General features: G+C 44.6%; 1 protein-coding gene across 2 annotated transcripts in view; it reads left to right on the forward strand.

Annotated features, from left to right (window-relative positions):
• Window positions 1-24,091, forward strand: part of LOC137431459 (G-protein coupled receptor 39) — a 37,155-nt gene that overhangs the window by 10,706 nt on the left and 2,358 nt on the right. The window lies entirely within an intron of this gene.

Here is a 24,091-nt window from a genome sequence, read left to right on the forward strand (position 1 = left end):
GGGTGCAGGGGGACCTAGTCTTTTTTTGATAATGGCAGCAGTAATTTGCATAAAAATGGTATGTGGGACATTTTTTCAGCTTGGGGCCATAGCTAGTCATTTTCTACACATTTTTTCCAATCTAGAAACACTGATTAGAAGTATATCCCCGGGGGGTGCAGGGGGACCTAGTCTTCCTACTAGACTATATGCTCTCCTAACATAAACCTGGTAATGGTTCGCAACAGTGTGGGCAACATCCCCCTGATGGACGTTAAGCTGGGTGTCCCATGTCCCGGCATTAGTTTGTGGACGTTAAATATGCCACTCTGTCCTTGGCGAATAGGAGGCGAGCTATCGCCGGCACCCTGAACAAATTACAAATTCCTGCTCAAACGTACAGTGGGCACCGCATTATCAGCACAGCATCATTCCTCGGAGCAATACCGTACAGTACACCGAATATGTAGACACCTGCTGCATACAAAACTATAACGTCATTCGGTAGTACCTCTGCCAGGCTGAACAGTTTATGTTTTGTATCCCAGTGATAGTCCAGATCTGGATTTGTACCTGAACCAATCGCTACATCGTTTGTTCTTGTCACTTACCCAACTCATTCGTCTAGTTTTGTCATGTCATCCACAACTTTTTGAAACATCATGCCATTCATGCTATATATCGTTTTTACACTGATCACGCAATGGTGCTCTAGAATCGCTTTTTAAAATTCTCTGACCTGGATCCGGATTCGAATATTCAGCAAAATCGAATCAATTCTTCCTTGCCACACATCCAACCTCTCCACCAAATTTCGTCCGAATCTGTCCTCAACCTTTGGAGATATCCTGTTCATCAACAGACAGACACACAAACAGGCAGACAAAACAAACAAACAGACACAGAGACAAACAGACAGACGAGCAGACAGACATGCATACAGACAAACAGACAGAGGCAGACAAACAGACAGACATAGACAGACAGAGAGACAGACACACAAGCAGACAGACACAGAGACACACAAACAGACATACAGACACATAAACAGACAGACAGACACACAGAAAGACAGACAAACATGCAGGCATACAGACAGAGAGACAGACAGACAGACAGACGCACAAACAGACAGACAGATAAGCTGACAGACACAGAAAGACAGACAGACAGACAAATATGCAGACATACAGACAGAGAGGCAGACAAAAGCCAGACACAGATAGACAGACAAACAGACAGACACACAAACAGACAGATATAGACAGAGACAACCAGATAAACAGGCAGACACACAAACAGACAGACACAGACAGAGACAACCAGATAAACAGGCAGACTGATAGACAACAGATAGACAGACAGAGAGACACAGACAGACAAACAGACAGACTGACAAACAGACAAACAAAAAGACAGACTGACAAACATTCAGACATATTGACAGACACACAGACAGACAAATAGAGACAGACACAGACACAAACAGAGAAATAGAGACAGACACAGACAGACAAACAGACAGACTGACAAACATGCAGACAGACAGACAAACATGCAAAACAGCCAGACAGCAGACAGACAGACAAATAGAGACAGATACAGACAGACAAACATGCAGACAGACAGACAAACATGCAAAACAGCCAGACAACAGACAGACAGACAGACAGACATACAGGTGTGAAAACAACCTCAATCCACCTCTGGTGGCCCAGGTCATGACGATAATTCACATACAGGAGGCGAAAATCGGTTTAATTCGTTTAAGTGGCGAAACACTGACCAAGAACAATGATTTAAACAGTCGGTTAATTGAAAGAAGGTAAGAAGTGATTTTAGTACATAAAATGCAGAAAAGCGAATATGGTTTATCTACCATCAGATGACACAATAATCACAAAACAGAGGATTGAATACGAGACTGGTAAGGGGATCGATCAATCATCGATATTCATAATTGGGAACATTAAATAACATATTTTATTAGTGAATATTGTTACGGATTCGGCCCTCGTTATGGTTGTTATCATTGTTGGTTCTAGATATTATGCTTATTGTGACTTAAGTGAAAGGGTTGTGGTGGTTAAAAGATTTAAAAGCGCTCCTGGTAAAATGTGGCCGGAAATCCGGGTCGTGACTGGAAGAGGTGGAGCGAAGAAGAAGAGGCGGGAGGAGATCGAAAAGAGACGTGGTTGTGGAAGCTCCGGACCGAGCGTTTGACGTACAGTGCGAGTGAACTTTGCATCCTTGAAGGGAAGTTCGGGCGATAAGAAATATCGTCCGGCGATAAGAAATATCGCCGGAGTGCGTGGAGCCTGTGTCGTCAGGTATTCTCATTGAGGTTCCGGAGGATCCGGGCCTCAAAGCCCGGGTTGGAGTGAAAGCCGTCCGCCATCTTCGCCACGCGAGCAACCTGCAGTGAACAGGTTTTTGTCGTGTCGGCTGGGCATTATTCCCCGGTGGTTTGCCGGGGACGGCTGTGCCAGAAAGGGGCACATGAGAATTATACGGAGGCTCGCGGATTGAACCGCAACGTGTACGTCGGAGCGCGTCTTTGTGAGGTTTGTGAGGTCTTTCAACCGCTGTGTTGCTGGGTGCTGAACAACGTGACCTCGGGGTCGTCTCGCTCACTTACGCCTCAATTGACCATCGGGCCTTGACTCCCCGATCGCGGGAGCGCACAGAGACATTGGGACTTCGCCTTGGAGGGGTGCAGAGACATTGGGGAGGTGCTGTGAGTGTGGGGTTAAGGGGCTTGACAAGGATCATCGTAAGATTTGAAAGTAGGGGTGATTGCCCCCATTGTTGTATGGTTCTTTGTGTGTGATTTATAATATATTATTGTTTGTTTATAACCTGGTGTGGTTGCATTATTGATTTGACCGTTTCATTTGCTGGTTCCATTGAGGGTTTCATTATTTGCTGGATTTCAACCAAGTGTTACATATTTATGTGAATGTATGTGAATTACTATTCAGGTCTTTGCTTATCAATGTGTAGTCGATTAAAGGTTGTTGGGATTAAAGGGTCAGGAGCCCTTCTGGGAAAAAGGAGACCGGAAACGGAAGGAAAAAAGACACGAGATCCTGGAGAAGCGACGATTCTTCTTCTTCCTCGCCGAGCTCGGACGCGAGCGGTATCGCTATTGAGCAACGTAACAGAATCGGCATTTAAAAGCCCATCTGGCGAGAGGAGTTACCGGGACGTGTAACTACCCTTTGACATGTCAAGTCACTGTGGGTTCGTGCACGGAACCAAGCGTCCGGCACAGTTCGCCTCACCGTCTACAAGGCCGCGTACGGGTCGCACGTTGGGCCTCGCGCGCTGGGCAAGCCGCGTGTTGCTTTGCCCGCTTTGCTTTACCCGCTTTGCTTGGCCAGGAGGTGTGCGCTGCAGCCGTTGTTCCCGGTACGGGACGTGCCTGGTGGAAGCACGTCAGGAAGGATCCGTTCAACCGCCCACGTGCGGAGATCGAACTACAGGAGTACGGAGACATTGTGAGAGACATTGACCACGGAGGGAGTCAGGAGTGGGGCTCACGTGAGGAATGTATAAGATGGCCATCTTAGAGTTAATGTAGATGAGTTTACATCTTGGTAATATTGATTGCTGATTGTTGATGGTTGATTGCTCGGGGAATATATCATTGATGATTCCAGATTCTTGGTGTGGGGTTTTTTCTTGATTGGAATTCATATTGATTGCGTTACGAAAGCGCATACATAATAGATCTTTCTGGCGGAGTTCCTCTCACGGTTCGGGGGTCACCGAGACCAGGTAGTCACCAGGAGGACCACGTAACAGAATTGGGGGCTCGTCCAAATTACGATTTGCGGATTCGCAATTGGGTCTACGTCCGGGATTTAAAATTGTATAACATAATAAAATAATAGTTTTTATTAATTAAAATTTATTAATTAATTATTAATTGGTAAATTTTTGAGAAATTGTGGTAAAGTCTTGGGGGAAGGTTAACAGGTGTTAACGATAGTCACCATGGCGTTTGTTGCACAGAACTTTGCGGTAACACCTAGTGAGGCACAGTTCCGAGCGTTACTAAAAGCGGACCTCTTGAAATTGGCCAAACATTTTAACTTGGAGGTCCGAACTAATTTGAGGAAGGCAGAGTTGCAGACCACGGTGATACAATCTATGGTGGGATTAGGAACATGGGACGAGTTAGCCTGGGAGTGGCTACCCGAAGAACCAGAAGACGTTGAGCTCCGGAAACTGGAGTTGCAATTACGGAGCCAGGAACGGATCAAAGAAGAAGAAAGGAAAGCAGAAAAGGAAAGAGCAGAAGAAGAAAGGAACGCAGAAAAGGAAAGAGCAGAAGAAGAAAGGAAAGCAGAAAAGGAAAGAGCAGAAGAAGAAAGGAAAGCAGAAGAGAGGAGAGAAGAGAAACAAGCAGAGGAAAGGAGAGTGGAAAGAGAACTCCAGGAAAGGTTAAAAGAAAAAGAAAGGAAAGCAGAAGAGAGGAGAGAAGAGAAACAAGCAGAGGAAAGGAGAGTGGAACGAGAACTCCAGGAAAGGTTAGCAGAAGAAGAAAGGAAAGCAGAAAAGGAAAGAGCAGAAGAAGAAAGGAAAGCAGAAAAGGAAAGAGCAGAAGAAGAAAGGAAAGCAGAAGAGAGGAGAGAAGAGAAACAAGCAGAGGAAAGGAGAGTGGAACGAGAACTCCAGGAAAGGTTAGAAGGGAGAAAAGCAGAGGAGAGGAGAGCTGCAAGGGACCTCGAAGCAGAGGAGAGAAAAGCGGAAAGGGAATTAAAGGAACGTGACATGGAGCTTCAGCAGGAAATTAAATTCAAGGAGCTGGAGTTAATGAGAGAACGGGGAGAGGTACCACCCTTGCTGACGGGGTCGACACCTAGCCAGAACACCTGGGATGTGGGCAGACATGTGAGGCTGGTTCCACCCTTCAGTGAAAAGGAAGTCGCGAAATTTTTTCCACACTTTGAGAAAGTGGCTCGACAGTTAAACTGGCCGGAGGAGGCCTGGACCATACTAGTGCAAAGTGTGCTGGTGGGAAAAGCTCAAGAGATTTATTCGGCGCTACCAATGGACCAATGTGCAGATTATGAGGTATTGAAGAAGCACATCCTCAAAGCCTACGAGTTGGTTCCTGAAGCTTACCGGCAAAAATTCAGGAATGCCAGGAAGAGGGAGAGTGAGACCCATGTGGAGTTTGCCAGAGTGAAAGAAAACATGTTTGATCGGTGGTGTGAGTCAAAAGGAGTCGGGAAAGACTTCGAAACATTGCGTGACTTGATCCTGGTGGAGGAATTTCAACAGTGTGTCCACGAGGACATCAAAGTGTACCTGCAGGAAAAGAAAGTACCAAAGTTGTGGGACGCAGCCACCATGGCAGATGATTATGCCTTAACACACCGGATAGGGGTCCACGAACCTAACTCCTCGCCTAGATCTCCGCAGGGGAGGTGTGGACCAGCAGGTGCGGAGAACGACAATACATGGCGGCGGCCTCGAGATGAATATGGCGACAACGCTGATACCCGAACTGTTCGAAATCAGGGGGCTACGGGCCCAAGACAAACTTATTTCCTGGGGGGCCCGAGGCAGACCACGAGTTTTTCCTCCGGGCCTACTTGCGCCTTTTGCAAAAAACCTGGACACTTGATGTCCAGTTGTTACCTCATGAAAAGGGACAACCCAGAGCGGAGTCCGACTGGTACAACTCCGAATGCGATGGCAAACGTAAGAAATCGCCCACAGAAGAGTTACCAACCATTTATTTATGAGGGGTTGGTCTCACTCAAGGGAGACTTGACTAACCCAAGACCGGTTAGGGTTTTGAGGGACACAGGAGCCCATCAATCCTTAATGCTTGAAGGCATTTTGCCATTGTCAAAGAGTACCGCAACTGGTGATAGTGTTCGGTTACAAGGGATCGGTGGCTGTGTTAGTGCCCCACTTCATGTCATCCATTTGGAATCCGATTTGGTGTCAGGACCGGTCACCGTCGGTTTACAAGCCACGCTTCCTGTAGAGGGAGTATCTGTGATTATTGGGAATGATTTGGCCGGGGGGCAAAGTTATGGTAACCCGAGGGTTGGTAAAGAGCACAGCAGGGAAAATAACACCCCACCAGCTCGGGATGGCGACAAAAGTTCCAAGTTATTTGTAGGGGGACTGAACTTCAACACAGAGGAAGAAGTTCTGACCTCTGTCTTCAACAGATATGGGCTGCTGGTGGAAGTGCGGGTGGTAAAAGACAGGGAAACGCAACGGTCAAGAGGGTTCGGCTTTGTCACGTTTGCAAGCACAAGAGACGCCAGGGAGGCAGAGAAGAATTGGAATGGTAAGGATTTGGAGGGTCGGACCATAACAGTAGGGAAGGCCTTTCGTAGGCGTCGAGAGGTCTACAGAAGAGGACAACTTGGCAGTAGTTTTGGGGTTGGCAGCAGCCGATATTACTATGGAGGCTCCCAGAGTTACGGCACCTCCCGAAAGAATGAAGGTCGGAGCACTGGCCGAGAAGGAGACCGCCAGTCAGGTAACGGCTGGGACAAGGGGTCCCACCGTAACTGTTAGGAGTCTGGAGAAGTTGAAGCACTATATACGGGGGAGCCCCCACGGCCGGGGCTCCTACACGGACTAACTGTGAACGCCACGTTCTTAAAGGCGTCCAGGTAGTGAACTTTCCTGCACGGACTAACCGTGAACTCCACGTTCTTAAAGGCGTCCATGTAATGAACTTTCCTCCCCGGACTAACCGTGAACTCCACATTCCTGAAGGCGTCCATGTAGGGAATACTCCGCTGGGCCTCCCGAAAAAGTGCTAGAGAGAGGTTTAAATTTGGGGGCTTTGGTCACCACCTCTTAACCATCATTCAAGAGAAACTAGAAGTGGTTGCCGCTTGGTCCAGAGGGAATTAATCTAGGGGATTGTGTGAAATTTGTTGCTTTATTTTTAAGTGATGACTGTGCCCGGGGGGAACTGATGAGTTGGGGGGGGGGGGTGAGTTATCTGGTTTGTTTATCCAAGTTGGCCGGCAAAGAAAGTTTTCGCTGGGTTCAAACTCTTTCTTGAAGGGGGGGGGAGTGTTACATATTTATGTGAATGTATGTGAATTACTATTCAGGTCTTTGCTTATCAATGTGTAGTCGATTAAAGGTTGTTGTGATTAAAGGGTCAGGAGCCCTTCTGGGAAAAAGGAGACCGGAAACGGAAGGAAAAAAGACACGAGGTCCTGGAGAAGCGACGATTCTTCTTCTTCCTCGCCGAGCTCGGACGCGAGCGGTATCGCTATTGAGCAACGTAACAGAATCGGCGTTTAAAAGCCCGTCTGGCGAGAGGAGTTACCGGGACGTGTAACTACCCTTTGACACGTCAAGTCACTGTGGGTTCGTGCACGGAACCAAGCATCCGGCACAGTTCGCCTCACCGTCTACAAGGCCGCGTACGGGTCGCACGTTGGGCCTCGCGCGCTGGGCAAGCCGCGTGTTGCTTTGCCCGCTTTGCTTTACCCGCTTTGCTTGGCCAGTAGGTGTGCGCTGCAGCCGTTGTTCCCGGTACGGGACGTGCCCGGTGGAAGCACGTCAGGAAGGATCCGTTCAACCGCCCACGTGCGGAGATCGAACTACAGGAGTACGGAGACATTGTGAGAGACATTGACCACGGAGGGAGTCGGGAGTGGGGCTCACGTGAGGAATGTATAAGATGGCCATCTTAGAGTTAATGTAGATGAGTTTACATCTTGGTAATATTGATTGCTGATTGTTGATGGTTGATTGCTCGGGGAATATATCATTGATGATTCCGGATTCTTGGTGTGGGGTTTTTTCTTGATTGGAATTCATATTGATTGCGTTACGAAAGCGCATACATAATAGATCTTTCTGGCGGAGTTCCTCTCACGGTCCGGGGGTCACCGAGACCAGGTAGTCACCAGGAGGACCACGTAACACAAGGATAACACATCTTTCTGCCGGGGACCCTCTCGGGGTTCGGAGGTCCACCGAGACCAGAGGTAAGGGGGGGACCCCGTAACAGAAATTTGGGGCTCGTCCAATTGATATTCGTGGGCTCGCAAATGGGTCTGCGTCCGGGATCTAAAAATTCCTAAATTTAGTCCGGGAAAGAATTCCCTAACATTCCCAGAATTCCCAAATTAGGAACTTTTTCCAACATTCCCAATTTTTTTCCAAAAACAAACAACAAAAAATAATAATAATAATAATATTTTTTTGTTTGTTAAAAATTTATTGTGTGAAGGTTAACAGGTGTTACCAGTAGTCACTATGGAGTTTGATGCAGAGAAGTTTACAGTGACCCCTAGTGAAGCACAGTTCAGAGCGTTAGTAAAATCGGACCTCTCGAAATTGGCCAAACATTTCAGCTTGGAGGTCCGAACTAATATGAAGAAGGCAGAGTTGCAGACAGTGGTGATATAATCTATGGTGGGATTAGAAGCATGGGAAGAGGTAGCCTGGGATTGGTTAACAGAAGAGCAAGAAAATGTGGAGCTCCGGAAACTGGAGATGCAATTACAGAGCCAGGAAAGGGAGAAAGCACAGGAACGAGAACTCCAGGAAAGGTTAGAAGAGATAAAAACAGAGGAAAGGAGAGTGGAAAGAGAACTCCAGGAAAGGTTAGAAGAGAAAAAAACCAGAGGAAAGGAGAGTGGAAAGAGAACTCCAGGAAAGGTTAGAAGAGAAAAAAACAGAGGAAAGGAGAGTGGAAAGAGAACTCCAGGAAAGGTTAGAAGAGAAAAAAACAGAGGAAAGGAGAGTGGAAAGAGAACTCCAGGAAAGGTTAGAAGACAAAAAAGCAGAGGAAAGGAGAGCTGCAAGAGAACTCGAAGCAGAGGAGAGAAGAGCCGAAAGGGAGTTAAAGGACCGTGAATTGGCGCGTCAGCAGGAAATTAAAGTCAAGGAGCTGGTGTTAATGAGAGAACGGGGAGAGGTACCATCCCTGCTGACTGGTTCGACACCTAGTCAGAACACCTGGGATGTTGGCAGACATGTGAGGCTGGGGCCACCCTTCAATGAAAAGGAGGTAGCCACGTTTTTTCCACACTGTGAGAAAGTGGCTCGACAGTTAAACTGGCCTGAGGAGTACTGTTCCATACTAGTGCAAAGTGTTCTGGTGGGTAAAGCTCAAGAGATTTATTCGGCTTTACCGAGTGACCAACGTGCAGATTACGAGGTATTGAAGAAACACATTCTCAAAGCTTATGAATTGGTCCCGGAAGCTTACCGGCAAAAATTCCGGAATGCCAGGAGGAGGGAGAGTGAGACCCATGTGGAATTTGCCAGAGTGAAGGAAACCATGTTTGATAGGTGGTGTGATTCAAAAGGAGTTGGGAAAGACTTCGAACTATTGCGACAATTGATCCCAGTGGAGGAATTCCAACAGTGTGTCCACGAGGACATTAAAGTTCATCTGGAGGAAAGGAAAGTACCAAAGCTGTATGAGGCAGGCACCATGGCAGATGACTATGCCTTAACACACAGGATGGGGTTCCACAAACCGAACTTCTCACCCAGACCTAGCCAGGGGAGCTATGGTACATCAGGGGCGGAGAATGAAAATCCATGGGGGCGGCCTCGGGATGAAAATGAGGTCCACTTTGACACCACGACTTCTAGAAATGAGAAGACTGCGGTTCCAAGACAGACCTATCGTCTGGGGGACTCGAGGCAGACCACCGCCCCATGCCTTGGCAGACCACGAGGTTCTCCTCCGGGCGTACTTGCACTTTTTGCCATAAACCTGGACACTGGATGTCCAACTGTTATGCTCTGGGAAAGGAAAATCAGGAGCGGAGTTCGACTAGTACGACTCCAAATGCGATGGCCATTGTGAGAAATCGCCCTCAAAAGGGTTACCAACCATTTATTTCTGAGGGGTTTGTGTCACTGGATGGAGCCTCGACTAACCGGAGACCGGTTAGGATATTGAGGGACACAGGAGCACATCAATCTTTAATGCTTGAAGGCATCTTGCCATGGTCCGAGGAGACGGCAACTGGGGATAGTGTTCGTTTACAGGGGATTGGTGGCTGTGTTAGTGCTCCACTTCATGTCATCCATTTGGAGTCCGATTTGGGGTCAGGACCGGTCACTGTCGGTTTACAAGCCACGCTTCCTGTAGAGGGAGTATCGGTTGTTATCGGGACCTTTCATCGACCTTTCATATCGGTCGCATATGTCGCATATCGCATATCTTTGTCGCATATCGAGCATTTATGTGGATGTTCTCCTGTATGGATCCTCATATGTGCTTTCAAATTGCCTTTAAGAGAGAAACCTTTATCACATATCGAGCATTTGTGAGGTCGCTGTCCTGTATGGATCCTCATATGTAATTTCAAATTGCCTTTTTGAGAGAAACCTTTATCACATATCGAGCATTTGTGAGGTCGCTGTCCTGTATGGATCCTCATATGTTATTTCAAAGGGCCTTTTTGAGAGAAACCTTTATCACATATCGAGCATTTGTGAGGTCGCTGTCCTGTATGGATCCTCATATGTAATTTCAAATTGCCTTTTTGAGAGAAACCTTTATCACATATCGAGCATTTGTGAGGTCGCTGTCCTGTATGGATCCTCATATGTGATTTCAAGCTGATGTTATAGTAGAAACCTTTGTCGCATACCGAGCATTTATGTGGATGTTCTCCTGTATGGATCCTCATATGTGATTTCAAATTGCCTTTTTGAAAAAAACCTTTATCACATATCAAGCATTTGAGAGGACGCTCTCCTGTATGGATCCTCATATGTTTTTTCAAATTGCCTTTTTGAAAGAAACCTTTATCACATATCAAGCATTTGACAGGATGCTCTCCTGTATGGATCATCATATGTGATTTCAAGCTGACGTTATAGGAGAAACCTTTGTCGCATATCGAGCATTTATATGGACGTTCTCCTGTATGGATCCTCATATGTGATTTCAAATTGCATTTTTGAAAGAAACCTTTATCACATATCAAGCATTTGAAAGGATGCTCTCCTGTATCGATCGTCAGATGTGATTTCAAGCTGACGTTATGAGAGAAACCTTTGTCGCATATCGAACATTTATATGGACGTTCTCCTGTATGGATCCTCATATGTGATTTCAAATTGTCTTTTCGAGAGAAACCTTTGTCACATAACGAGCATTTGAAAGGTCGCATATCGGATTTGGCCGGTGGTCAAGATTATGATAACCCGATGGTTGTTCAAAAGCCCAGTAGGGAAAATAACACCACACCAGTTAGGGATGGCGACAAGTTTAGCAAGTTATTTGTAGGTGGACTGAACTTCAAAACAAAGGAAGATGTTTTGGAGTCTGCCTTCAGCAACTATGGACCGCTTTTGGAAGTGCTGCTGATAAAAGACAGGGAGACACGAAAGTCAAGAGGTTTTGGCTTTGTCACGTTTGAAAACTCAAAAGATGCCAGAGAGGTAGAAAAGGATCTGAATAGCAAGGAGTTGGAGGGTCGGACCATCACAGTAGGGAAGGCATTTCCTCGGGGTCGAGGGGGCTACAGAGGAGGACCACGGAGTAGTAGTGGTGGTGGCCGCAAGCGATATTATTATGGAGGCTTCCAGAGTTATGACTGCGCCCGAAGGAAAGATTATCAGAGCAGTGGCCGAGAAGGAGACCGCCAGTCAGGTGACTACTGTGACAAGTGGTCCCACCGTAATTATTAGGACTCCGGAAAAGTTGAAGCACTGAATGCTGCGGAGCCGCCGAGCCAAGATTCCTACACGGACTAACCGTGAACGCCACGTTCCTAAAGGCGTCCAGGTAGTGAACTTCCCTGCACGGACTAACCGTGAGCTCCACATTCCAAAAGGCGTCCATGTAGTGAACTTTCCTCCCCGGACTAACCGTGAACTCCACGTTCCTAAAGGCGTCCATGTAGTGAATACTTCCAGGCCTCACCACCCAACCACCATGGAACCTGGCTTTCAGCTCGGCCTCCCGGGGAAAGTGCTATAGATTTGCTGGCCTTTGGGTTTTTGATCACAACCCCTTAACCTTCATTCAAGAGAAACTAGAAGTAAAAATCAGAGGGGCAGGGACAATGTCGTTGTTGACGCTTGGTCCAGAGGGAATTAACTTTGGAAAGCTCTGGGGGTTGTGTAAATTTTTGTTGTTTTATTTTTGGGGAAACATTGATTACTTGTGTTGGTTTCAAGAATTTGCCAACAAAGAAAGTTTTCGCGGTGTTCAAACTTTCTTTCTTGAGGGGGGGGAAGTGTTACGGATTCGGCCCTCATTATGGTTGTTGTTATCATTGTTGGTTCTAGATATTATGCTTATTGTGACTTAAGGGAAAGGTTTGTGGTGGTTAAAAGATTTAAAAGAGCTCCTCGTAAAATGTGGCCGGAAATCCGGGTTGTGACCGGAAGAGATGGAGCGAAGAAGAAGAGGCGGGAGGAGATCGAAAAGAGACGTGGTTGTGGAAGCTCCGGACCGAGCGTTCGACGTACAGTGCAAGTGAACTTTGCATCCTTGAAGGGAAGTTCGGGCGATAAGAAATATTGCCGGAGCGCGTGGAGCCTGTGTCGTCGGGTATTCTCATTGAGGTTCCGGAGGATCCTGGCCTCAAAGCCCGGGTTGGAGTGAAAGCCATCCGCCATCTTCGCCACGCGAGCAACCTGCAGTGAACAGGTTTTTGTCGTGTCGGCTGGGCATTATTACCCGGTGGTTTGCCGGGGACGGCTGTGCCAGAAAGGGGCACGTGAGAATTATACGGAGGCTCGCGGATTGAACCGCAATGTGTACGACGGAGCGTGTCTTTGTGAGGTTCCTTTCCACCGCTGTGTTGCTGGGTGCTGAACAACGTGACCTCGGGGTCGTCTCACTCGCCTACGCCTCATTTGACCATCGGGCCTTGACTCCCCAATCACGGGAGCGCACAGAGACATTGGGACTTCACCTTGGAGGGGTGCAGAGACATTGGGGAGGCGACGTGAGTGTGGGGTTAAGGGGCTTGACAAGGATCATCGTAAGATTTGAAAGTAGGGGTGATTGCCCCCATTGTTGTATGGCTCTTTGTGTGTGATTTATAATATATTATTGTTTGTTTATAACCTGGTGTGGTTGCATTTATTGATTTGACTGTTTCATTTGCTGGTTCCATTGAGGGTTTCATTATTTGCTGGATTTCAACCAAGGATAACACATCTTTCTGCCGGGGACCCTCTCGGGGTTCGGAGGTCCACCGAGACCAGAGGTAAGGGGGGGACCCCGTAACAATATCGACAAAGAGTATAATATGGTAACCACCATGGGAAACAAAGTGTGCCTGACATTTCAACCATTAACCCTTCATCGGAGCAACAGCTGGAACCCGCCTGAAACATCAGCTTTACTTTGCTTCACCAAGACATGTTTATCAACTTACAATGAAAAAAAACTAAACACATCAAAATAGTTCCCCTGCACAGCTACAGCTACATCTACAGCTACAGTTACAGCTACATCTACAGTTACAGCTACATCTACAGTTACAGCTACAGCTTCAGCTACAGCTACAGCTACAGCTTCATCTACAGCTACAGCTTCAGCTACAGCTACAGCTTCAACTACAGCTACAGCTACAGCTTCAGCTACAGCTACAGCTACAGCTAACAACTACAGCTACATCTACAGCTACAACTACAGCTACAGACAGCTACAGCTACATCTACAGCTGCAGCTACAGCTAACAACTACAGCTACATCTACAGCTACAGCTACAGCTACAGCTACAGCTACAGCTACACCTACAGCTGCACCTACAGCTTCAACTACAGCTACAGCTACACCTACAGCTTCAACTACAGCTACATCTACAGCTTCAGCTACAGCAACAGCTACATCTACAGCTACAGCTTCAGCTACAGCTAGGGCTAACAACTACAGCTACATCTACAGCTACAGCTACATCTACAGCTTCATCTACAGCTACAGCTACAGCTACAGCTACACCTACAGCTACACCTACACCTTCAACTACAGCTACAGCTACACCTACAGCTTCAACTACAGCTACATCTACAGCTTCAGCTACAGCAACAGCTACATCTACAGCTACAGCTACAGCTACATCTACAGCTTCAGCTACAGCTAACAACTACAGCTACAGCTACAGCTTCAGCTACAGCTACAGCTTCAGCTACATCTACAGCTACAGCTTCAGTGACATCTACAGCTTCAGCTACATCTCCAGCTACATCTACAGCTACAGCTTCAGCTACATCTACAGCTTCAGCTACATCTCCAGCTACATCTACAGCTTCAGCTACATCTCCAGCTACATCTACAGCTTCAGCTACATCTACAGCTTCAGCTACATCTCCAGCTACATCTACAGCTTCAGCTACATCTCCAGCTACATCTACAGCTACAGCTACATCTACAGCTACAGCTTCAACTACAGCTACATCTAGAGCTACAACTACAGCTACAGCTACATCTACAGCTACAGCTACAGCTTCAGCTTGAGCTACAGCTACAGCTACAGCTACATCTACAGCTACATCTACAGCTACAGCTACATCTACAGCTACAGCTTCGGCTACAGCTTCGGCTACAGCTACAGCTTCAGCTACATCTACAGCTACAGCTTCAGCTACATCTACAGCTTCAGCGACAGCTACAGCTTCAGCTACATCTACAGGTACATCTACACCTACAGCTACAGCTTGAGCTACAGCTACAGCTACAGCTACAACTACAGCTACAGCTTCAACTACAGCTACACCTACTGCTAAAGCTACAGCTACATCTACAGCTACAGCTACAGCTTCGGCTACAGCTACAGCTACAGCTTCAGCTACATCTCCAGCTACAGCTACAGCTACATCTACAGCTACAGCTTGAGCTACAGCTACATCTACAGCTACAACTACAGCTACATCTACAGCTACAGCTACATCTACAGCTACATCTGCAGCTACAGCTACATCTACAGCTTCAGCTACAGCTACAGCTAACAACTGTAGTGGTTTATTTTAGAAAACTTTCTTACCTGTAACGTGGAGTGAACATAATTCCTATCATTTTACAGTATGTGCTTCATTTAAAGCTTTCACAAGCAAGAGGTGTGTGTGTGTGTGTGTGTGTGTGTGTGTCTGTGTATGTGTGTGTGTGTGTGTGTGTGTGTGTGTGTGCGTGCCCGTGTGTCTGTGTATGTCACTGTGTGTGTGTGCATGTGTGTATGTTTGGGGGAGGGGGGTGGGGGGAGATGTGTGCGTGCATGAGTGTGTGTGTGTGTGAGTGTGTGTGTGTGTGTGTGAAGTGTTTTCTTTGATTTCTTCACAATACCACACCCTTGGACCAATCTCTACCAAACTTTGCATACGTGCTGGGGGTACCCAGGGTCCGGTAGTGAGCACAACCCCCCCCCCACCCCCCCCATCCCACCAATCGTCCCCCTGCAAGGAAGTTATGTGTATGTAATGTATGTGTGTATGTATGAAAATCAAGATCAGAGTCGTGGGTTCCAGGAAGCAAGCTCCACACTATTATTGCTGCACACATTCTGACCAACAGGAACTGCATGCCACACGAATGTGTCTGTGGCAACAATAATCCTGTGTGTGGCACACAAAACAGTTGTGGAGGTAGTCAGCAAGAATCTAAGAATCTCTTTTGGCTAAACGGTTGCATCTTCTCCACCTATTAGGTGTGAGTTTAGCTGAGCTACAGCCCCCTTACATGTCCATAGGACTGTACTGCAGTCAATACCAGGAAGATAATTTTATTCTCAATGTTATCCAGTATCCACACTGGCTCGTGCATCCCTGGCAACATAACCTAAAGCCAAGTTTGCCGGGACAGCCCAAGGAAACCCGGGGCGGTTGACAAGAATGCTGTTGAGCTGTAATGTTAAAGAAAGAGGAGGGAAGCGGGACGTGACGAGAATAAAGTATAAAGAAGACAAAGGGAGCACAAAGTACAGTTTTAACCCGCAGAGCGAGAGCAGCAAGATATTCATCTTTGTTCCTGATAAGACATTTTAATGTGCCCAAGACCTTGGACTCCACATCATGCCAAGTAAAGCACAAATCTTCCTGTACCGGGAAAGTATTTCATTCGTTGGACTTTTCTCTGGAGGCCATGTTCAAATTGTCCAAATAAGGACTGATTGAAATGAAATGTGGGGAATGTGCAAAACATACACAAACTGATTCTGTTTCATGAAAGAAGTTCATCACCTTCTGATATTTTAACGATTGGAAGACATTAATGTTGCTGCGGTCACAATCGATGACGGCACAGGTCAGTTTGGATTGTTGAGGAATTTCAACATGGAAGAGTTACCCCGAAAAGTTCTGCCAGCAAGGGGATCATCCTCATGGTCGGGTATGACTATTTTCTGTTAAAACATCGGTAACTAACGACGAATCGTAAACGTTTTGTGGCTGAGATCCAGATAACCCTGTACCAGTCGCCACTCCGTTGCGGTAAACTGTGAGGGCAGGAATTTGGGTTGTAGCCAGGGGTGGTGGCACACGATGCCATCCTCTTTATAAAAGGCACCGTGGTCTAGTTTACGGCCACCAGCGAACAGTACACTCATCTTAAGGTCTCTCCGAAGGATGCCAAAATGATCGATGCAATTTTCCCAGCCCGCGGAGCAACAAGGTGACCTTGTTTATCGTCAGGTCGGAAATCAAATCCAGACATGACAGCTTTAGGGCTGGCACGATGGCCTAAAGGTACATACAGTCTCCTCTTAGCTATTTAGCCTGGGTTTAAATCGCAACCGATTGGAGGATTGGAGATTAAAAAGGTAGAAGTTGGTGAGTGTGGGGTATATGTGATGAACTAGGGATATTTGAGAATATGTACCTTCTTTTTAACTCAACTGGACTACCGTCCAGTTGAGTTCATCACATACTGAACCCTTCGGCGTCCGTCGTCGTCGTCCGTTAACTTTTCGACGTTAACACTCCAGCGTCCACAAATATCAACCGATTCTGATCAAACTTGACATGCAGCATCCTCACCCCAAGGACCAGGTTGGTATTACATTTCAGCCCGATCCGTTGAAAAATGGCGGACTTAGGCGACCATTTTGTTTTTGGTCATGAAAACGACGTTAACACTCTAGTGTCCACAAATATTAACAGATTTTGATCAAACTTATAATGTTTAACCCTTACCACACAAGGTAGGTTGCTATTACATTTCAGCCCGATCCGTCACAAAATGGCCGCCATAGGCCGCCATATTGTTTTCAGCTCCAAAACGATGTTAAGACTTTAACGTCCACAAATATTACTGGATTTTGATCAAACTTGGTGTGTAAGACTCTTACCACACAAGGTAGGTTGCTATCTCATGTCAACCCGATCTGTCACAAAATGGCCGCCTACACAACTATATTTCTGCAACATTGTTGCAAAGTGTAACATTGTATCAATTGTAAAACAAGGACAAGTATAAGGATACAAGGACCTTAAAATTATTACACAAGGTTGTTGGCTTTTCATTTAAGTGAAATCCAGTACAGACAACTGACCTACTTTAAAGTTGTCCAGTCAGTTCAGTTGAGTTCTGCTTCCCTGGAAGCTCTAGTTTATGATGCATGGCTTTAAGAACTCAGTTACATTTTCTCTTTCCCTCATGAGCCATACTCCCCCTTTCGGTACAATTTAATGAACCAGGAATATGTGGGGGATGTGGGCCCGTGTGACAGACCTGAATGTCACCTTCTCTGTTTCTGGAGACGATTTTGTGTCTGTTTTGATGTCCTCTCCGTCATCCGTTTGTTGACCAACAAATCTCTGCTGAGCTTCTCTGATTTGTGCTCTAAATGCATTTAAATCCGCCACAGGGAAAACTTGCTCCTCTTGCATTATGCTCTCGATTTCTTCATACTCGAGCTTCATTTTGCTCCTCTGTCTCAATTAGTGGCCCTGTTTGCATTCAGCAGGCAGATTCTGATTCATATGCTCTTTTCTGTGGATGCATGGCCGAAACAAACAAAAAAAGATGGATTTTTATCTGAAAAAGACTTTTTAAATCTCATGTCGGTTAGTGAATCAAAAAGGCATGTACAATTGGGATTGTAAGTCACAGCTGTCAACGATGGGGCGAGCAACGCTTAAAATTGTACCGGCGCGGCATAATGTCGATGTCGCGATAAAAGGTAGTGTGAGATGGCACGGTTCAAAAGTATGGCGTGATAAAACGTAACGTGATAGCATTTGGGTTAGTTTATGTGAAACATTTAGCACCTGCACCCTCTTGCATGCCAGAAGCTCTTCGATTCATCTTGTTCTCGAACATCGAAGCAAAAATTTTGATCAAACAGTCAATTTAGTGCAAACGGAATTAGAGATTACGGTCAACATATAATTGTAATACACAGATAGATAGATGTGATGAACAAGGGACATATGGTAGATAGATAGTGTGTTCAGAAAGTATTCACACCCCTTTACTTTTCACATTTTGTTGTGTTACAGCCTGAATTTTAATATTTGATTAAATTGAGTTTTTTAGTCACTGATCTACACATAATACCCCATAATAGTCAGGTTCACTATGTTTTTTCGTTCAAAATTTTGGTAGATTAGCAAAACTATACATTTTTGGAATATTCAGAGCATGAAGAATCCAAAAATTAAGGTTCGCATTTGCGTAGACACCTTTGCGAAAATGACACTCAGGACAGTGATGAAGATCTGTAAAAGCATATTCCTGAACGGTATAGACCTCATAGATCCTGTGTATAGGACTTATAGTTCAATCTGATACTACCTATAACTTCCTATAACAACCTATAACTTCAAAGGACTTGCAATATCATGTATTATGTAATACAGTTATATCACAAATATAAAGACAATGGTTTTCAACTACCTTTGTTTGTTGCTTTTCTATAATCCTGAGCACTATTTTGAGGCCTTTATTGGATTCCTTGACCCAGAAAACATAGGATTAGCATATTTAAATAAGTCTCTAGGTTGTCTAGAAGCCGAGATAGCACAAAATATGTATTTTATGGCGGCCATTTTCAAAATCCAAAATGGCGGCCATGCAGGTGTCCGTGCAAATGCCAACATTGATTTTCAGATTCTCCATGCTCTGAATATTCCAAAAATGTACAGGTTTGCTAATCCCAAAATTTTGAACGTAATTATATTTGTTAACATAGTGAACCTGACTATCTTCATCACTGTCCTGAGTGTCATTTTCGCAAAGGTGTCTACGCAAATGTAAACATTAATTTTTGGATTCCTGCTCTGAATATTCCAAAAATGTATAGTTTTGCTAATCTACCAAAATTTTGAACGAAATTATATTTGTTAACATAGTGAACCTGACTATAATGTCAAAGTGTAAACATGCTTTTGGAAATTTTTACAAATTTATTGAAAATGAAATACAGAAATATCTAATTTACATAAGTATCAACACCCTGAGTCAATACTTCGTAGTAGTGCCTTTGGCAGTGATTACAGCTTTGAGCCTTCATGGGTATGTCTGTATCAGGTCTGCACATCTGGATTTGGGGAGTTTCTCCCATTATTCCTTGCAGATTTGCTCAAGCTCTGTCAGGTTGAATAGGGAGCGTCGGTGAACAGCAATCTTCAAATCTTTCCACAGATTCTCAATGGGATTCGAGTCTGGGATTTGGCTGGACCACTTAAGGACTTTCACGTTGTTGTTCTGAAGCCCTTCCCATGTTACTTCGGCTGTATGTTTGGGGTCATTATTCTGTTGGAACGTAAATCTTCACTGTAGTCCAAGGTCTTTTGCACTCTGTAGCAGTTTATCCTCAAGGATTTGCCTTTATTTGGCTCCATTAATCGTTCCCTCTATGCTTACAATTCTCCAGGTCCCTGCCACTGAAAATCATCCCATTAGCATGATGCTGCCGCCACCATGATTCATGGTTTGGGATGGTCTTCGATGGTTGATGGGCTGTGCTCGGTTTCCATCAGATGTAGCACTTTCCATTCAAGCCAAAGAGTTAAATTTTCGTCTCATCAGACCACAGAATATTTTGCCTCATACTCAGTCGTTCACGTGCCTTTTTTTTTGCAAACCCCAGGTGTGCTGTCATGTGCCTTTTTCTCAGGATTGGTTTCCGTCTAGCCACTCTCCCATAAAGCCTAGATTTGTGAAGTGCTGCAGAGACTTGTCCTTCTGGCAGGTTCTCCCATTTCAGCCAAGGAACTCTGTAGTTCTGCCAGAGTGGTCATTGGCTACTTGATCACATCACTGACCAAGGTCCGTCTTGCCTGGTTGCTGAGTTTGATCGGATGGCCAACTCTAGGAAGTGCCTGGGTAGTTCCATATTCTTCCCATTTCATAATGATGGAGCTTACTGTGCTCTTGGGAACTTCCAACATTCTATAAATTGTTTTATACCCTTCCTCAGATCGATGCCTCCTCACAATTTTATCTTAGAGTTTTATGGACAGTTCATTGGACTTCATGGTAGTTTCTTCTCTGACATGCACTGTCAACTGTGGGACCTTAGATAGAATGGTGTGTTTCTTTTGAAATCATGTCCAGTCAATTGAATTGGCCACAGGTGGACTCCAATCAAGTTGTCAAGGATGACCAAAAGAAATTGGATGCACCTGAGCTCAAATTGGAGTGTCATAGCAAAGGGGTTGAATACTTATTGACTCAAGACATTTCAGCCTTTCATTTTCAATTAATTTGTTTAAAAAAAAACAAAAAAAAAACCACTGTCACATTATGGGGTATTATGTGTAGATCAGTGACAAAAAAGTATCAGTTTAATCAATTTTAAATTCAGGCTGCAGCACAACAAAATGTGAAAGAAGTCAAGGGGTGTGAATACTTTCTGATGGCACTGTGTATGTATTAGGAAGCTGGGATATGGGTGCATGTGATGAGCCTGGGATGTATGGGCATTCATATGATAATATTAACTCCGTTCTGTTTTCTTTGTTTTCCTTTTCTTTCACGAATCCTCTTTTCTATTCAATCTGATGACAAAATAACCAATCTTTCCCCACCTGTCCTGCAATTTACAGTAGCATTGTACGTTTACGAAAATTGCACCAATCATTCAAGCCTGTCTTCCTCCATGTCCCAACCTTTTCCTTTTCATACTTCACCCCACCCAGCCATGTTCACAATATAAGAGTTCGGGCGAATGTCCAAAGAGCAACACGACTTTACAAAGAGCAAAGAGCAAAGATGACTTTCCATTTTGTGTGAAAATCACGCAGTAGTTTTCTTGCCACACGAGCTGCGTTCACACTTTAACTCAGATCTTCTGTCCTTAACTAACAAATGTTGTATTTGTGGAGTTCAGGACTTTCCTTAATCAGTGCATCGACAGAAAAATAACATTTTAGAGGATGTCATTAAATGAAAAGCTGTCCTGCCTTTTAGCATCAATTAAGGAAAGTCAAGTGCACATTGTTTGTCGAATAAATTTTTTTTCCAGTAACACTATCTTGGTGAAACTTCGAAGTTCCAGGATTTCCACCCCCAGCCACTCTTGCATTAAATTTTTCCTGTTTGTGGAACTGTGTTGAGAAGAAGGTTCAATCACACTCTTCATTCCAGGACTCCATTGCAGGCAGTGGACCACCAGCTCATGTCATTCCTCATCCATACCAGGAATCTTTTCTCCCCGCCACCCCACATGAACCCTATCCCTTAACTACCCTCATTAACTGTAACAAAACCAACCATCTCACTTGTAAGTTGATGTTTCCTCCTTTTCTCTCACCTGTTCTTTTCCTGTTCAATCATGCCCTTGCTTGTTACGTCCCACTGCCCCACAGTCAGCACATTTCCTTCTCGTCTGTCACCTCGCTCTACCCTGTATCTCACGTTTGCATACAAAAGTCACTTTGGTCCAAAAAAAAGAAAAGATAACCCAGGTTTAATGTAGACCATGTGGTAAAGGTCATTTTTACCTCCGCCATCAAAGGGTGATGGCGATTACGTTTTCACTCCTGTCTGTTTGTTTGTGAACAGGATATTTCAACAAGTTTTGGACGGATTCGGAAAAAATTTGTTGGACAGGTTGGGTACGTGACAAGGACAAAATGATTAGATTTTGGTAAAGATCCGGATCCGGATCCGGATCCAGCTAGTATAATTTTAAAAGTAATTCATCGAGATATATGGCAAAAAAAATAATATATATATATATATTTATATATATATATATAATTATATATATATATATATATATATATATATATATATATATATATATATATATATATATATATATATACAGTATATATATATATATATATATATATATATATATATATATATATATATATATATATATATATATATATATATATATATATATATAGTGTTATGGATCCATCACTTCCGCCTTTGTTGTTATTATATACTTGTAGGATTTTTAGTTTCAGGTAATATTGTTGTTAAGATTTTTGTGTGAAATGGAGATGAGTTTAGTACAAGGTAAAAAAAATGTTTGTGAAGGAAAAAAGGAAAATGCGGCAAAGAAACCAGGAGAAGGGAGATCGATATGGGCAGATAGAAGAGTAGAGAGCTGTGAGTCACGTCAAGGCTGCGAGCAGACTTGTTTTTATATATTGGTCGCGAAGGAGTTGAGGTTTCCCGTGAAAGGGATTGTTTGCAACATCGTCATATATTGCGAGTGCAATTAAACCTGCGTCTCAGGTTTTATCACCAAGTGCGAGTCATCGTTGGAGAAACCAAAGCGCCTCCATTATGGGCCTATACGTGATTTTGTCCTCGAAGAAGAAGAGGCTCTCCGCTTGGTGCATCTTGTTTTGCCGTTGGGATTTCTGTATCGACCTCAACGTGTTGATTGCCGTGGGTTTACCTATCGGCTCAATTCCCATATCGACGTCTCACCTCGTAACTCCTCATCCACAGTCGCACCAATACCTGCCTATTGATTTGCCGTTCTGCACAACCTCAATCTTGAACCAGCGTGGGGATTTGTGCACAGACTTTGGGGAATGTTACATTCCACTCACGGTTGGCGTATCGTGAGTTTATTGCTTTGAGAGCATTGGGGAATGATGGTACCATCATGTGTATTGTTCAGTTGATGCAAGTGACATTTTCATTGTACTTTCCTTAATCTCTGCTCACCTTCACTCCTTCATTCCTCTTTTCTCCCGCCTCTGGAACAAACTCCCTCACTCTCTTCAATCCCACTCCTCCCTCCAGGTCTTAAAACAGCTGTTCACCACCATCTCTTATCTTCCCCCATCCAAAACCTTGATCCTTTCTACCCCTGCTAATTTCACCCCAAATCCACTTTTTTGAAATACCAACTTCTTTCCTAGAAGTCCTTGGTGTCCTTTTGTTTATACTTCTCCCACCCCGCCCCCCCTTCCCCCGCCGCCTTCCCCCAAGCCCTCTCCCTCCCACACATTCCTGATGTCCCTGCTCTCAAATGTTGTGTTTATGTACTTCCCTTTCTCTCCCCATCTTTCTACCGCTCCCCTTTTTATATACTTTGGTTGTTTGTCTGTTTGATTTTTTTTGTGTGATAAATGTTAGCTCTTTCACAAGCCTCGATTATGTATACAAAAAAAAATAAAAAACATAAAATAGTGTTATTAATGTGTATGTGAGTGCATTGGTGTGAATACAATTACTTGTTTTGTTCTACAATTGCATTGGTGTGGTTTTACCATGGTTTATTAGAAAACGCAAAATAACAAATCTTTCTATCGTGTTCCCGCCCTGGACTCGGAGGTGCACTGTCACCGGGGTTTGGGGAGGTAATACGTAACAATAACAATATATCTCAAAAAGTTGTGGATGGATTCAGACAAAACTTTGTGGTTAGGTTGGGTGGGTGAAAAGGAAGAATTGATTAAATATTGGTGAAGATTCGTATCTGGATCAGAGAATATTTAAGCGATTCTTCATCATTGAATGGGTGGGCTAAAAACCGACATATAGCACAGTACCTCAAAAATTATGGACGGAGTCGGACGAAACTTGGTTGACAGGTAAAGGGTGTGACAAGAATGTGTGTGTTGTTTTAATTTATATAAAATGTTTTTCTTGATTTGTTGTATCATAGAATAACTGTTAGATATTTTCCCCGATCAAATTTTTGAATCACTTACAATAACTTAATTTAGTGAACAGATGTATAGGATATTCATTTCAATATTAGGTTAA

This window comes from Myxine glutinosa, chromosome 7 (assembly GCF_964187855.1).
Source record: "Myxine glutinosa chromosome 7, kmMyxGlut1.1, whole genome shotgun sequence".
Taxonomy (NCBI): Eukaryota; Metazoa; Chordata; class Myxini; order Myxiniformes; family Myxinidae; genus Myxine; species Myxine glutinosa.